This window comes from Numida meleagris, chromosome Z (genome assembly GCF_002078875.1).
Source record: "Numida meleagris isolate 19003 breed g44 Domestic line chromosome Z, NumMel1.0, whole genome shotgun sequence".
Taxonomy (NCBI): Eukaryota; Metazoa; Chordata; class Aves; order Galliformes; family Numididae; genus Numida; species Numida meleagris.
The window spans coordinates 52,224,800-52,238,456 of record NC_034438.1 but is presented as its reverse complement, the minus strand read 5'-3'; the positions used below and the strand labels follow the sequence as shown (position 1 = coordinate 52,238,456).

The window sequence follows — 13,657 nt, the reverse complement described above, 5'->3', positions numbered from 1 at the left end:
TATGAAAAAACTGGAAACCAGTTTGACTTTAGAAATGTAGTACCATCCAGCAGATCAAGAATATAGTAAGAAGATACAACTGGAATAAGATGATCAGATGAATACAGAGAGAAAACTGTAGTGTGGAACTATATATGCCATTCCCTCTTCAGTGCAGTGATTCACCCTAGACCATAGGAAATTCCAGTGAGACCTATCACACTAAATATGAAGCTAAAATTAGACATTTGCAAAAAACAAATCAGAATGTAAAAACCAAACACAGCTGCTGCATCTTCAGGAAGAGATGAAGAACTTGAATGGGAGCTGCTCAAGTTTATCTCTGTGGTTTACTATGAAATGTCTGGGGGCTAACTAGTTTGAACAGTTCACTGAAAATACTTTAATCCTAGAAGTGCATGCTATGATTGCAAAACAGTATCTGTATTTGAAATCTACATAGCAGTAATGAGTGCGTATATGAAGTTCACTTAAGGTGAAGTCTTGATGATGGCCCTTTTTAATCAGGACAATTTTAGAGGATATGCTGGAAGGTAGATTCCCAGAAGTAAAAATAAGTCAAACAAACTACAAGGAAGCCTTCTAGATTTTTTGGTTGTTCATTTATCTCTTGGTTGCTTGCTTGCTTTTTTGTTTGTTATGTGGGTTTTTTTTTGCTTGTTTGCTTTTTTGTTTGTTTTTCCCATGTAGCTTTCAAGGTAAGATCAGCTGGATTTATGGACATATTTGTTGTGAGCCTCTGGTAGATGCTTGCTTAGCCTCTTCTTGGCCATCCAAGAGACTATACACCTTCTCTGCATCTTCATAGTTGGACACTGGAAAAATATTCACTCAACCATCTCAAAACTTTCAGCTATTTTTGATGTGTCTCCTTCAACTGCATTTAGACTAATTCCATTCTCCCCTAGTCATCTTAGGTCATATTTTCCAGACCTGTTTATTTCTGTGCTCTTCCTCACATTTCTTTCTTCAAGTATGACATTTGATCAATAGAACCAACAATGTGGAAAACCCAAATCACCGACTCACAGACAGTGAAATGAGGTTTACTTTTTGCACGAGTATAACATGGTATCTCCACCCCAAAGATGAAATGTTGCTTATCAGAAACTGTAGGCCTTAGAGTGTCCTTTCCTTGGGTCTGATATTACCCTGCTGTTGACCCCACTGCATCCGAGTTCCACCACAGTTCAGGACCGTGGGCTCTTCTCAGTGACAAAGGTAACAGCCTGGAGCCCGTTTCCCATGCTTCATACAGCCCAGACACTCGTTTGCTTCACAGATAGCTGCAGGAGTTCATCAGGGCTACTGAGGAGAGGTCCAGCCTGAAATTCAAATAGGCAGGATCAACATTTCCACATGGGTCACCTGTGTGGGCCCGTTCTCCCCCTCCCCCTCCCTTTTTCTTGTCTTCTTATTTAACTGAGGGATCTTTGTTGTCCAAAGAAGGAATGTATTTAATCACTTGGGAGATTTCCAGATGATATTAGGAGTGATGTACTGCTTTGTCCTCCACTAATGGTAGTGCATTCCAGCTGGAGTGCTATCTGAGCACATGCTGTACATAACTCTAGTGAAACATATAATACACTGCATGCCTGCTTGCACTCTGCTTGATCTCCAAAGAGAGACGTGAGCAAGATCCCTGATACTCCATTCAGTCAAATGAGTATCCTAAAGGGGAGAACTAGTTATATGAGTGTGCCTCTCGTCACTCTATCCTCTTTAGACAATTCTTTTAAGAACTGATGCCTGAAATTTCAGGCAAGATAGAAATGCTGGTCATCAGTGAATAAGAGATGACTGACAACTATAGCTAACTAAGATAAATAATCAAATATAAAACTGTAAGTACTCTTAGTGTAAACATACAGCTTACATGGTACGCTTTGTGTAGAGGAGTATTTTTTTCAATCACAATGTGTCTACAGTGGAAAAAAAAATCTTAAAAATATATCCAGACAATATATTTGAACTGAAGACAAAGCAACCTCCTTCTTTTCCTGGGTAATTTTAAAAATACGATCTGTCTGCTGATAGGCACATTTTATCCCAGACAGAAAAAAAAAAAAGGAATGAAAAATGGAAATCAGTGGAGCTCTGTACTAGGCTGGTTTTTCTCAGCAGTTTTAGCCAATATCCAAGATATTTCTGCTTGAAGAAACCACAGTGAAAACTGATCATAGAAAAAGTTGGAGTAGGAGGTTGACCATGAATTGCACACTGGCCTATATCCAGTACTGTGATTTGAAACACATGTGGATGTTTGAAGCTATGTATGGGACAACAAAAACAAAGATAAATTTCAGCAGGGTGAATACACAGCCAATGCAGAGCTGCATCCACTTGTTTAGCATGGTTTCTAAGCCTGTTAGGTTTATGCACTGGTCTTGAAGCAGCCTGCTGGAAAAAGAAGTCAGGAACCTGAAGAGAGGTGAGCCAAAAAGAACTTGTACAAAGTGTGCTTTGGTTGATGAAAATGAATAGCTAACATTCTGTCATGTTTCATAGAATGATAAAATCATAGAATGGCTTGGGTTGGAAGAGACCTAAAAGATCATCCAGTTCCAATCTCCTGGAAGGGGGCAGGGCTGCCACCCACCAGATCAGGCTGCCCAGGGCCCCATACAACCTGTCCATGAACACCTCCAGGGATGGGGCATCCACAGCATTTCTCAGCATAGTTTTTCACCACCCTCTGAGCAAAGAATTTTCTTTTAATATCTAATTCAAATCTCACCTGTTTTTGTTTAAAAACATTGCCATTTGTCCTGCCAGTATCTACCCATGTAAAAAGTCAATCTCTTCTCTTCTTTATTAGCTCCCTTAAAGTACTGAAAGGATGTAATAATGTTTCCCTGACCTCTGGTCTTCTTTGTGGCCCTCCTCTGGACCCACTCCAAAAGCTCCATATTATGTTTGGTGCTGGGGGCCCAAGGTGCTGATGTAGTACTCCAGATGGGGCCTCAAAGGGCAGAGCAGAGGGGGACGATCCCCTCCCTCTCCCTGCTAGTCACCTCTATTTTGATGCAGCTGAGGATGCTACTGGCCTTCCAGGCTGCAAGTATGCACTGCTGGCTGAAGTTCAGCTTTTCAACCATCAGGACCCCCAAGTCCTTCTCCACAGGGCTTCTCTCAAGGAATTCCTCTCCCAGTCTGTACACATATCTGGGATTGCCCCAGCCCAAGTGCAGCACCTTACACTTGGCCCTGTTGAACCTCATTGGTTTCTCAGGGAAGATTCAGGTTGGATGCCAGGAAATACTTCTTCTTTGAGAGAGTGGTCAAGCACTGGAACAGGCTGTCCAGGGAGGTGGTGGAGTCACAGTCCTTGGAGGTATTCAAGAAATGTTTAACATCTCTTAACATCACTTCCAGGAGGATCTGTTCCATGATCTTTCCTGGCACAGATGTGAGGCTCACCAGCCTGTAGTTTCCTGAGTCTTATTTTCTCCCTTTCTTAAAACTGAGAGTGAAGTTTCCCTTTTTCCAGTCATGGGAGTCTTCAATAGACAGCCATGACTTTTTGAATATCATGGAGAATGGTTTGGCAACTATATCAACTAGTTCCTTTGGAGTCCTGGGATGCATGTCATTGAACCCCTTACACTTCTACACGTTCAGTTTCATTGGATGGCCTCACACTTGCTCTGTGTAGGAGCCATTTTGCTCCACTAGCCCCTTCCTAGAGGTTCAGGGACATGAGAGGTATGGGAGGCCTGATTGTCACTGAAGACTGAGGCAAAGAACTCACTGAGTACTTCAGCGTTTTCCATGTCTATTGTAGCCAGTCCTCCCTTCTCAGTTATCAGAGGGAGTACATATTCCTTAGCCTGTCTCTTCTGACAAAAGTACCTGTAGAATCCCTTCTTTTTATTCTTTGCATGCCTTGCCAAGTTCAGTTCCATCTGTGCCTTGGCTTTCCTGGTACAATCCCTTCACAACCAGCTATCCCTTCCTAATTCCTTTCTTCAATCTAATGCTCACTTTTGACGCATTCTGAGGTCAGTTGGTGAGGAAGGATACATAATCAGAAGCTTCTAGTTGCTAGTTAATGGTTGCTGACATGCTCTGCCATTAGTCTTAATCTCTCACTTACTAGTGGGAATCCTTGCAAACCTACAAATCTGTCAAGTGGTTGGTTAAAATCATGTATTTCATCCTTTTCAAATGAATACTGAGTCAGTTTGTCTTCTGCAGCTGAATGCATTTGGCTAGAGGGCTTAATGAACCTGACTTATTTGAATTTGACAATTGAGAGAAAACCAGGATCTGTTCTACAATGGGAAGTGGAGGGATTTCAAAGCCAAACAACAGAGAGGACTGCAGAGCTCAGGTGGGTTGGAATGGCTGACAGTACAGTTAAATACATATCTCTTGGGTTTAAATCTGTTGCGGCTTTGTGGTATCCTTCAATCATCAAAAATGCTGCAGGTCAGACAGGGATAAAACTATTCAGCTAGAGGCTGTGACAACATGCCTTGTCAATTCTACAGCAGTGACAATAGGGAAAAAGGTTTCAACTCATAAAAAAAAACATAAAGATTGAAGATTACTGAAAGAAGCATCCTACTGTTCTGCACATGCAACAGGTTATGTAACAGTTACAGAGTTAAAACAGGCATGGATTACATTTAAATTAAATATATAACAAAGTATTAATTAATATTTCAGAACATGTCTGAATTTCTGGAGAAGCAAACCTTCAAGTTCCCTGATTTACTGCTCCCCAGCACAAGATTTGTATGGTAGACTTCCTTGTTTACTGTCATGTTTCTGGGACAGCATGGGTCCCAAGTTGGATCTGTTTTAACAAACAGAATCTCTGGGTTTGTACATTAGTTATAGTAAAGCATCTGTATGGTGAAAGCAGATTTTGATAAGATGCTTTTCTGAAGAAAGGCAAGTTGTCTACATGTCTTGAAAAGAAATGGCTAGACTCCTGAAAAGAAAGTAAGGCCTATTGAGGCAGGTTCCTGGAAAAGTTGTGAAAGAAAGAAATCTGCATGCCTAGAAAAGCTTACATGGTGCAGATATTGTAGATCATATCCTTTGGTGATCACAAAAACTTTCACAGGAAAGGTTGTCCTATCTCATCCTCCTTTGCTGTCAGCAAATATCTGGGGGAGGAAGTACGCTTCTAAGGCTCACGTTCCTGGCAAAGCACATGAGGAGAGTTAATGGTGGCACTAGAAAGGCCACTTAGCAAACATCACTTCGGCCTGAGCCAGCTGGAGCTGCATGAAGTGGTATGCACTGGATACCCTTTCATTCTGCGTCAGCTGTTCCATTGATGAAACAACAAATACTGTTTAGTCAGTTTCCCCCATTCATAGCCCTGTCTCCTTTGATGCTGTGTCCATGGAGAATGCTAAACCATATCTCCCTCTTTAAATAGTGTCATAAAATCATAGAATGGCTTGGGCTGGAAGGGACCTCAAAGATTACGTAGTTCCAACACCTCTGCCATGGGCAGGGTTGCCAACTGCGAGATCAAGCACTAGACAAGTTACTCAGGGCCCCATCCAACCTGGCCTTGAGTGCCTGCAGGGATGTGACATGCACAACCTCTCTGGGCAACCTGTTCCAGTGTGTCACCACTCTCTGAGTAAAGAAATTCCTCCTAACACATAATCTAAATCTCCTCTCTTTTAGTTTAAAACCATTCTTGCTTGTCCTATCTCTATTTGCCTTGACTTCTGTCCTGTTTATAATCTTCTTTGACCTGGATGAGGGCATTGAGAGCACCCTCAGTAAGTTTGCAGACAACACCAAGCTGGCAGGAAGTGTCGATCTGCCTGGGGGTAGCACAGCTCTACAGAGAGATCTGGACAGGCTGGATCTCTGGGCTGAAGCCAATGGGATGAGGTTCAACAAGACCAAGTGCCGGGTCCTGCACTTTGGCCACAACAACCCCAGGCAATGCTACAGGCTTGGGGCAGAGTGGCTGGAAGGTTGTGTGGAGGAAACGGACCTGGGGGTGTTGGTCGATGCTCAGCTGAGCATGAGCCAGCAGTGTGCCCAGGTGGCCAAGAAAGCCAATGGCATCCTGGCTTGTATCAGAAATAGTGTTGCCAGTAGGAGTAGGGAAGTCATTCTCCCTCTGTACTCAGCCCTGGTGAGGCTGCACCTTGAGTACTGTGTCCAGTTTTGGGCCCCTCACTGCAAGAAAGACATTGAGGCCCTGGAGTGTGTTCAGAGGAGGGCGACGAAGCTGGTGAGGAGTCTGGAGCACAGGCCTTATGAGAAACGGCTGAGGGAGCTGGGATTGTTCAGTCTGGAGAAGAGGAGGCTCAGGGGAGACCTTATCGCTCTGTATAACTAACTACCTGAAGGGAGGTTGTAGTGAGCTGGGGGTCAGCCTCTTCTCTCTTGTAACTGGTGACAGGATGAGGGGGAATGGCCTCAAGCTGTGCCAGGGGAGATTTAGGCTGGACATTAGGAAACACTACTTTTCTGAAAGAGTGGTCAGGCGCTGGAGTGGGCTGCCCAGGGAGGTGGTGGAGTCACCGTCCCTGGAGGTGTTCAAGAAACGTTTAGATATAGCGTTGAGAGACCTGGTTTAGTGGGGTTATTGGTGGTAGGTGGATGGTTGGACTGGATGACCTTGTAGGTCTTTTCCAACCTAGCTAATTCTAATTCTATTCCTTTAAATATCAGAAGGCTGCAATAAAGTCTCCCTGGAAGCCCTGTTTTCTGCAGGCTGAACAAGCCCAGCTCTCTCAGCCTGTCTTCACAGGAGGGGTACTCCAGCCCTCTGATGATCTTTGTGGCCTCATTTCAACAGCTCCACATCTTTCTTGTGCGGAGTGTCCCAGGCCAGATTGCAGTACTCCAGATGGGGCCTCAAAGGGCAGAGCAGAGGGGAACAATCACAGAGTCACAGAATGTCAGGGATTGGAAGGGACATCAAAAGATCATCTAGTCCAATCCCCCTGCCGGAGCACGAACACCTAGAGTAGGTCACACAGGAATGCGTCCAGGTGGGTTTTGAATGTCTCCAGAGAAGGAGACCCCACAGCCTCTCGGGGCAGCCTGTTCCAGTGTGCCGTTACTGTTCCTGTGAAGAAGTTTTTTCTTATATTTATATGGAACCTCCTTCAGCTTGCACTCATTTCCCCTTGTCCTGTCACTGGATGTCACTGAGAAGAACCTGCTGGCCACTCCTGATGAAGCCCAGATACATTTGGCCTTCCAGGCTGCAAGAGCACACTGCTGGCTCATCTCAAGTCTTTCACCCACCGGGACCCCTATATCCTTCTCCGCAGAGCTGCTCTCAAGGGGTTCTTCTCCCAGTATGTACACATATCTGGGATTTCCCTAATCCAAGTGCAACACCTTGCACTTGGCCTTGTTGAGCCTCATTAGGTTCATGTGGGTCAACCTTTCGAGCTTGTTCAGGTCTCTTTGGATGACATCCCTTCCTTCTGTCATATCAGCTGCACCACTCAGCTTGATGTCATCAGAAAGCTTGCTGAGGGTACACTCAATCCCATCATCTATGTTCTTAATAAAGATGTTAAAGAGTACCAGTTCCAAGACGGAGTCCTATGGTCCACCACTCATGACCAGCTTCCACCTGGACATAGAGCCATTTAACACAACCCCCTGGCTGCAACCTTCCAGCCAGTTCTTTATCCACCAAATAGTCCAGCTTTCAAATCTATATCTCTCAAATTGAGAGATAAGGATGTGGTGCAGGACCAAGTCAAAGCCCTTGCACAAGTCCAGGTGGATGACATAAGTTGTCCTTCCATTGTCCACTGATGCTGTCACTCACACGCCATAGAAGGCCACTAGATTGGTGAGGCATGATCTGCCCATGGTGAAGCTACACTGGCATGATCTTCCTAGGCACAGATGTGAGGCTCATCAGCCTGAAGTTCCTTGGGTTTTCCTTTCTCTCCTTCTTGAATGATGTGATGTTTCCCTTTTTTCATTCACTGGAGATCTCACCTTACAGACACAACTTTTCAAATGTGATGGATAGTTGCTTGGTAACCACATCAGTCATTACCTTCAGAACCCTGGGTTGCATGTCATCTGTCCTCATAGACTTGTACACATTCAGTCTTATGAGGTGGTTTCAGCTTTGCTCTGCTGTTACAGTGGGAGGGATTTTGCTTCCCTAGCTCTCACCGAGAGGTTCAGGGATGTGAGATTCAGGAGTGTGAGAGACACAAGAAGCCTGGCTGTCAGTGAAGACTGAGGCAAAGAACCTGCTGAGTACCTCAGCCTTTTCCATGTCTGTTGTATCCAGTTCTTTCTTTGCTTGTATCAGAGGGTGTACACTCTCTTTGGCCTGTCCTTCATTGTCATTTTTTACATCCCTTTCTGAGTGCAGTCTTGGCTTTCCTGATCCCATCTCTGCATGTCCAGACAGCATCCCTGTATTCTTCCCAGGTGAAATGTCCATGTTTTCTCTGTCTGTACATGTCCTTCTTACCCCTCAGTTTGACCTGCAAGTTCTTGCCAGGCCATGTTGGTTTTCTGCTTCCTCTGCTTGTTTTCCTGTACTGACCCACTAAATCTTTGATTTTTAGTGAGAAGATTAATAGATTTCATCTCAGAAGCCAGAACTTACTCATGGTAAAGGTGAAGTTCAGAACACGGTTCCCAGTGGTTCTTGAGCAAGAATGAAACTATAATGCTGACATGCAGTCATTAGGATATTCACACAGAAATCTGCACTGTCAGAATGGCAGTGTTTGATCTTGTAATAAATAGAGGAACTAATACATCTTGCTCTAATTGGCTCTCTTTGAGCAGAGAGGCTGGTGAGTGTCATTTCCAGAGGTCCCTTCCATCCTCAGCCAGTCTGTGATTCTGTCATAAAATGCTGTGCACCTTCTCTTTATTGTTAACAGATGTCAGTGGGAAAATGGAGGCTTATGGACCTGAAAACACTATAAATTCAGTGAGAAATGCTGGTGATGGCTCCTGAAGGTTTTTAAAAATCATGATGGTATTTCCAAAATATCATGACCGACTTAATGCTACAACAGCATGTGTATAATTCTGGTGTTGTTAAAATACTTGAAGCACATTCAGATTTTCTAAGCATTTCCCTAAAGCTATATGACCTCCTACAAGTCTGTAAAATACATTTCAATTTTCTTGCATCTTGCATCTTCAAGAATGGAAGCTTTAAACTAAAGGCATGCCAGCTTTGCAAAAGTTGGTGGTGAGGGAATGTTTTTATACTCTTGATACACATATTCAGTGAAGGCTGTGAAGAAGAAAACTGATAATGTAAGAGGAAAAGGTGTAAAAGAGATGTCAAAATACGAGATTATATATATTTGTATACACATATACAAAATGTATATCAGCTAAGGTGAAGGGTGAAGTATGGAAAAAGTAGTCAACAGTTTATTAACAAAGTTTAGTCACCTAAGTCAATGAATTCACACATCATCTAAGATACAATTTTGCTCTTGGGCAGATTGAGAAAGTTGCTGTCTTCCCAGGATGACTTGGCCAATTTAAGTACTCTTTTTTTTTTCTCTTTTATTTCTGTTAATCTGAATTTGCCTAGACAATTTTGACTTCTCTGCTTGACAATTAAAATGAGAATTATAGAAATATTCAGGTGGAGAAGTACACCCAGAGGTAAAACTTCTTTCTTAAAGTAGGGCTGTGCCCAGCTTTGTCTCAAAAGCCTTCTAAGAGACACAAGTTTATCTGGGAAACCTCTTCAAAAGTTAAACTGTCCTCAGAGAGACCTTTTTCCCCTTTTGTCCCATCAGAATCTCCACTGATTCACTTTATGACCACTGTCTCTCATTCTCCTGCTGTTTACCTCACTAGAGATTATACCCTGCTTTTTGTATGTAACTTCCTCATCAATGTTAGACCTGCAATAGCAGGTCTAACTGAAGCTATCTCTTCTCAAGGCAGAACTAGTCTGGTTCCCTCAGCTTCTCCTGGCAGGACAGGTTCTTCACACCCTCTCCTGTGTTGGTGGCCTCTCATGGGCTTGCTCAAGTTTATCAATAACTTTCTCACACTGATGCACTCAAAAGTGGATGTTCTGTGCTAGACTAACAAATGCTAAGTAAAAAGAAGCAATTGCAACCTCCAGAGTACTGAGCTGCTAATATACTAGCAGGGCTGTTAGAGTTAGGGTAGTATGGTTAGGTTGCAGTTGGACATGATGATCTTTAAGGTCTTTTCCAACCTAAGCAATCTATGATTCTGTGATTATATATCCCAAGATATATTGCTTCTCATCACTGCCAGGACATATTTGTGGCTCACATTTAGTCTCCTGTCTCCCAGAACCCAAAAGGCATTTTCAACATTCTTGCTTTCCTGCTAATCAGTCAGACTTCAGCCTTGTCTAGTGCATGCAGTCTGCTCCAGGTGCAGGACTTTGTTGTGTTGAATTTTATTCCTACTGCCTGTCTAGGTCCCTCCTAACAACAGCCCTGTCATCCAGCATATTGACTACACAACCAGTTTGGTGCTGTCCACAGACTTGATAATGTACATTACTTTTACTTGTCCAAGTCATTGACAAAAGTATTAAACAGTTCCCAGAAAACCTCTGAAGAACTTCACATGTCACCAGCCATCAAACAGGGTACTACCTATTAGCCAGTACCCTTTCAGACCAACAGCGCAGCCAACATTTCACCCACTCAGTAGTTCACCCCTCTGGGCACTACTGTCCTACTATGGGGCCAGAATATTGTGGGAGACTGTATCAAAAGCCTTGCTAGAGTCAAACTATCTGACATCTACAACTTTCCCCACATTTGCAAAAACAGTTATTTCATTATAGATGGTAGCTGAGTTGGTCCACTGCGATTTACCAGTGGTAAGACATGTTCTTCTCCTTCATGTGTTCAGAAATGGCATGGGTAGACTTGCTCCATTACTCTCTTGGGGACTGTCATGTTAAATGTGCTCGTTACTGGCTGCTTTTATAAGCAGATATGGATGGACTAGCATACTCTTCAATAGCATTGCCAAAAGCATTAGAACTGACATTACAGGAAAAAGGTTGAAAAGAGAGCAAATTGGTGCCTCAGCTCTCTCAGGGTCACAACTCCCTTGTAACAAGGGGCATTTTAAAGAAAATTAACTGCTTGAGTAGACACGGCCATGTCACCTTGCTTCAGGTTTCATCTTCTAAAAGACACCTCTAGCAGAAGAAAACCAAAATCTATTGATTCTGACATAGTGGTTTTCCAAATCTGCAGAGTTTGGCTCTGGAAATGGTATCAAAAATAAACAAATACATAAATAAATAAGCAGGAATGCAGTTTATAATTTTACAAACACTCTTATAGTCCATTACTAAAGTTTCTGTCCTGCCATGGTTTTGGCTGGGATGGAGTTAATTTTGAGATGCCAGTATGGTGCTGTGTTTTGGTTTTTTGATGAAAATAGCAGTGATAACATACGAGATTTTCAATTACATTGGGACAAGGACTTCTCTGCTTACACTGCCCTGCCAGCGAGGAGCTGGGGCTGCAGAAGGAGCTGAGAGGTGACAGAGCCAGGACAGATGATCTATGATGGCCAAATGATGTCCCCCACCACATGATGTATGATGTATGGAGTAAAGGAGGAAGATGGGGCCACATTTGGAGTGATGGCATTTGTCTTCCCAAGAAACCACTATGTATGATGAGCCCTGCTGTCCTGGAAGTGGCTGAACACCTGCCTGCCAATGGGAAGTAGCGAACAAATCCGTTTTTTTGCTTTGCTTGCTCTTGTGGCTTTGGCTTTGTGCAGTAAACTATCCTTATCTCAACCCAGGAGTTCTTACACTTTAATCTTTTCATTTTTCTCCACCATCCCACCTGGGTAGAGTGAGCGAGTGGCTGTGCAGGGCTTGGCTGCTTGCTGTTAAGCACAACAGTGCTTTTTGGGCTCATTGTGTGCCACAAAGGGTTGGAGGTGACAAGATATGACTGGAGCATGGAGAGTGTGCTAGACCAAATTTATAGATGTTATGGCTGTTTAGCTGCAAATTGGTAGGCTCCTGTGCTTGACATGGGATTTGCTTACCTTACTGTATGTAAGAGTTCAGAGCTTGTTACTGGCTGCTTTTATTTCTGCCTTTTTCTCTATTCCTTTGCTGTACTTCTCAGCATGTTGCTTTGCTGTGCCTGGGATCATTTTGGTAACAGCCATGGCCACGTGCCTGGGCTGGTAGAGAGCCAGAGCATTGCTGCTGTTCCTGCTGCACTACTGTACTGGGCAGGCTGGAACTCCAGACGGAACTTGAGCTAGTGAGTCTGTGACCTGTGGATGAGTCCACATGAGAGAATGTACACCCCAGAGCATTTGTGGCCATGAAAAAGTCTGTGCGGCAGCAGGTACACCTCGCAGCATCCATGTTTGCAGATAAGGCCATACCAGAATACCTTGAAGCATCTGTGGCTGGGGATGAGACCACAACACAGCAGGTATCATAAGAGACTGTGGCCAGTTAAGATGTGCCAGAGCAGGTACACCTCGAAGCAACAGCAGCTTTGGATAAGTCCATGCTGCAGCAGGTACAACTCTGAAGAAGCTGTAGCCCATTAGCAAGTCTGCACCTGAGTAGGTAGACCTTGAAGATCTGTGGCTGTGGAAAAGTCCATGACACAGCTGGTAGTTCTCTGAAGGGAGTGTAGCTCAAGGATAAACCTATGGCAGAGCAGGTACACCTCTGAAGAGTATGGCCAACCTGACAGCTGGAGCAAAAGCGAGAGGAGGAGTTCACTGAAATGTTACACCTTCTACCCATATCAGATTGTGATGGATATGCCTTTAAATTGTTCTAACCCATGGTCTAAGTTGCACATTATAGGAAGCTCTATAGCAGGAACACAGGATGAGCCGCTCAAGGAGCAGTGAGTGCAGCAGTGACACCACCTGAGCTGAATTTGGCATCAGGTAACACAGCACACCACCTTCCTGCCCTGAGCGCCCAGCTAACAGAGAGGGTAAGCCATGGACAGGAAGGGCTCAGCGGACATCCGATGGACTGTGCTGGGGGAGTCAGTGAACTGAGGGAATGATAAGAAGGCGAGAGGCGGACATTTAGAGCAATGGCATTTGCTGTCCCATGACATTGCTGGGCAAGCTGGGCCCTGCTGCCCTGGACACGGGTGAACACCTGCCTGCGCATGGGATACTGCGATAATTCCTTCTTCACTCTGCTCGTGCACAGCTTTGGCTTCACCTCGTGAATTGTCTTTACCTCATCTTCTTACACATTTCCCTTTCCCGTTCTCTCCCCATTCCACGCATTCTGCACACCCCACGATGCAAAACCCTCACCCTCGCACGTCCCGGAGCACCCCGGATCGGCGATACCGAGGGTACAGGACAGCACGCCCCGCCCAGCAACCGCCTCCCGGCACGAGGCCCCCGCAGCCCCCAGGCCTCCCGGCACGCACGCGCGTGAGCCGGCCGCTCCTCGGGGGAGGGAGCAGCGAGCCGCGAGCCGCGAGCCCCGAGCCCGGCGCATGCGCCCTGAGCGCGGTGCCCCCACTCGGCTCCTCTCGGGCCGCGCTCGGCTATTTCCGCCTCTTTGTTTTAAACTCCGGGCCGAGCCTTTTAATTTTAAACATCCCCCCCACCGTTTTTTTTAAATTATTTTTCAATTTTTGTTCTCATTTCGCCGCGAGGGGAGGGGAAGAGGGGCCGGTATCCC

The 13,657-nt window shown here is 44.8% G+C and overlaps 1 long non-coding RNA gene across 1 annotated transcript; it reads right to left on the bottom strand.

Moving 5' to 3' along the window:
* LOC110389970 lies at nt 599-13,612 on the bottom strand. Its single transcript, XR_002433476.1, has 3 exons — nt 13,282-13,612; nt 12,022-12,258; nt 599-1,325 (listed from the first exon to the last, which is right to left on the bottom strand). It is a non-coding gene; the product is annotated as an uncharacterized LOC110389970 (long non-coding RNA).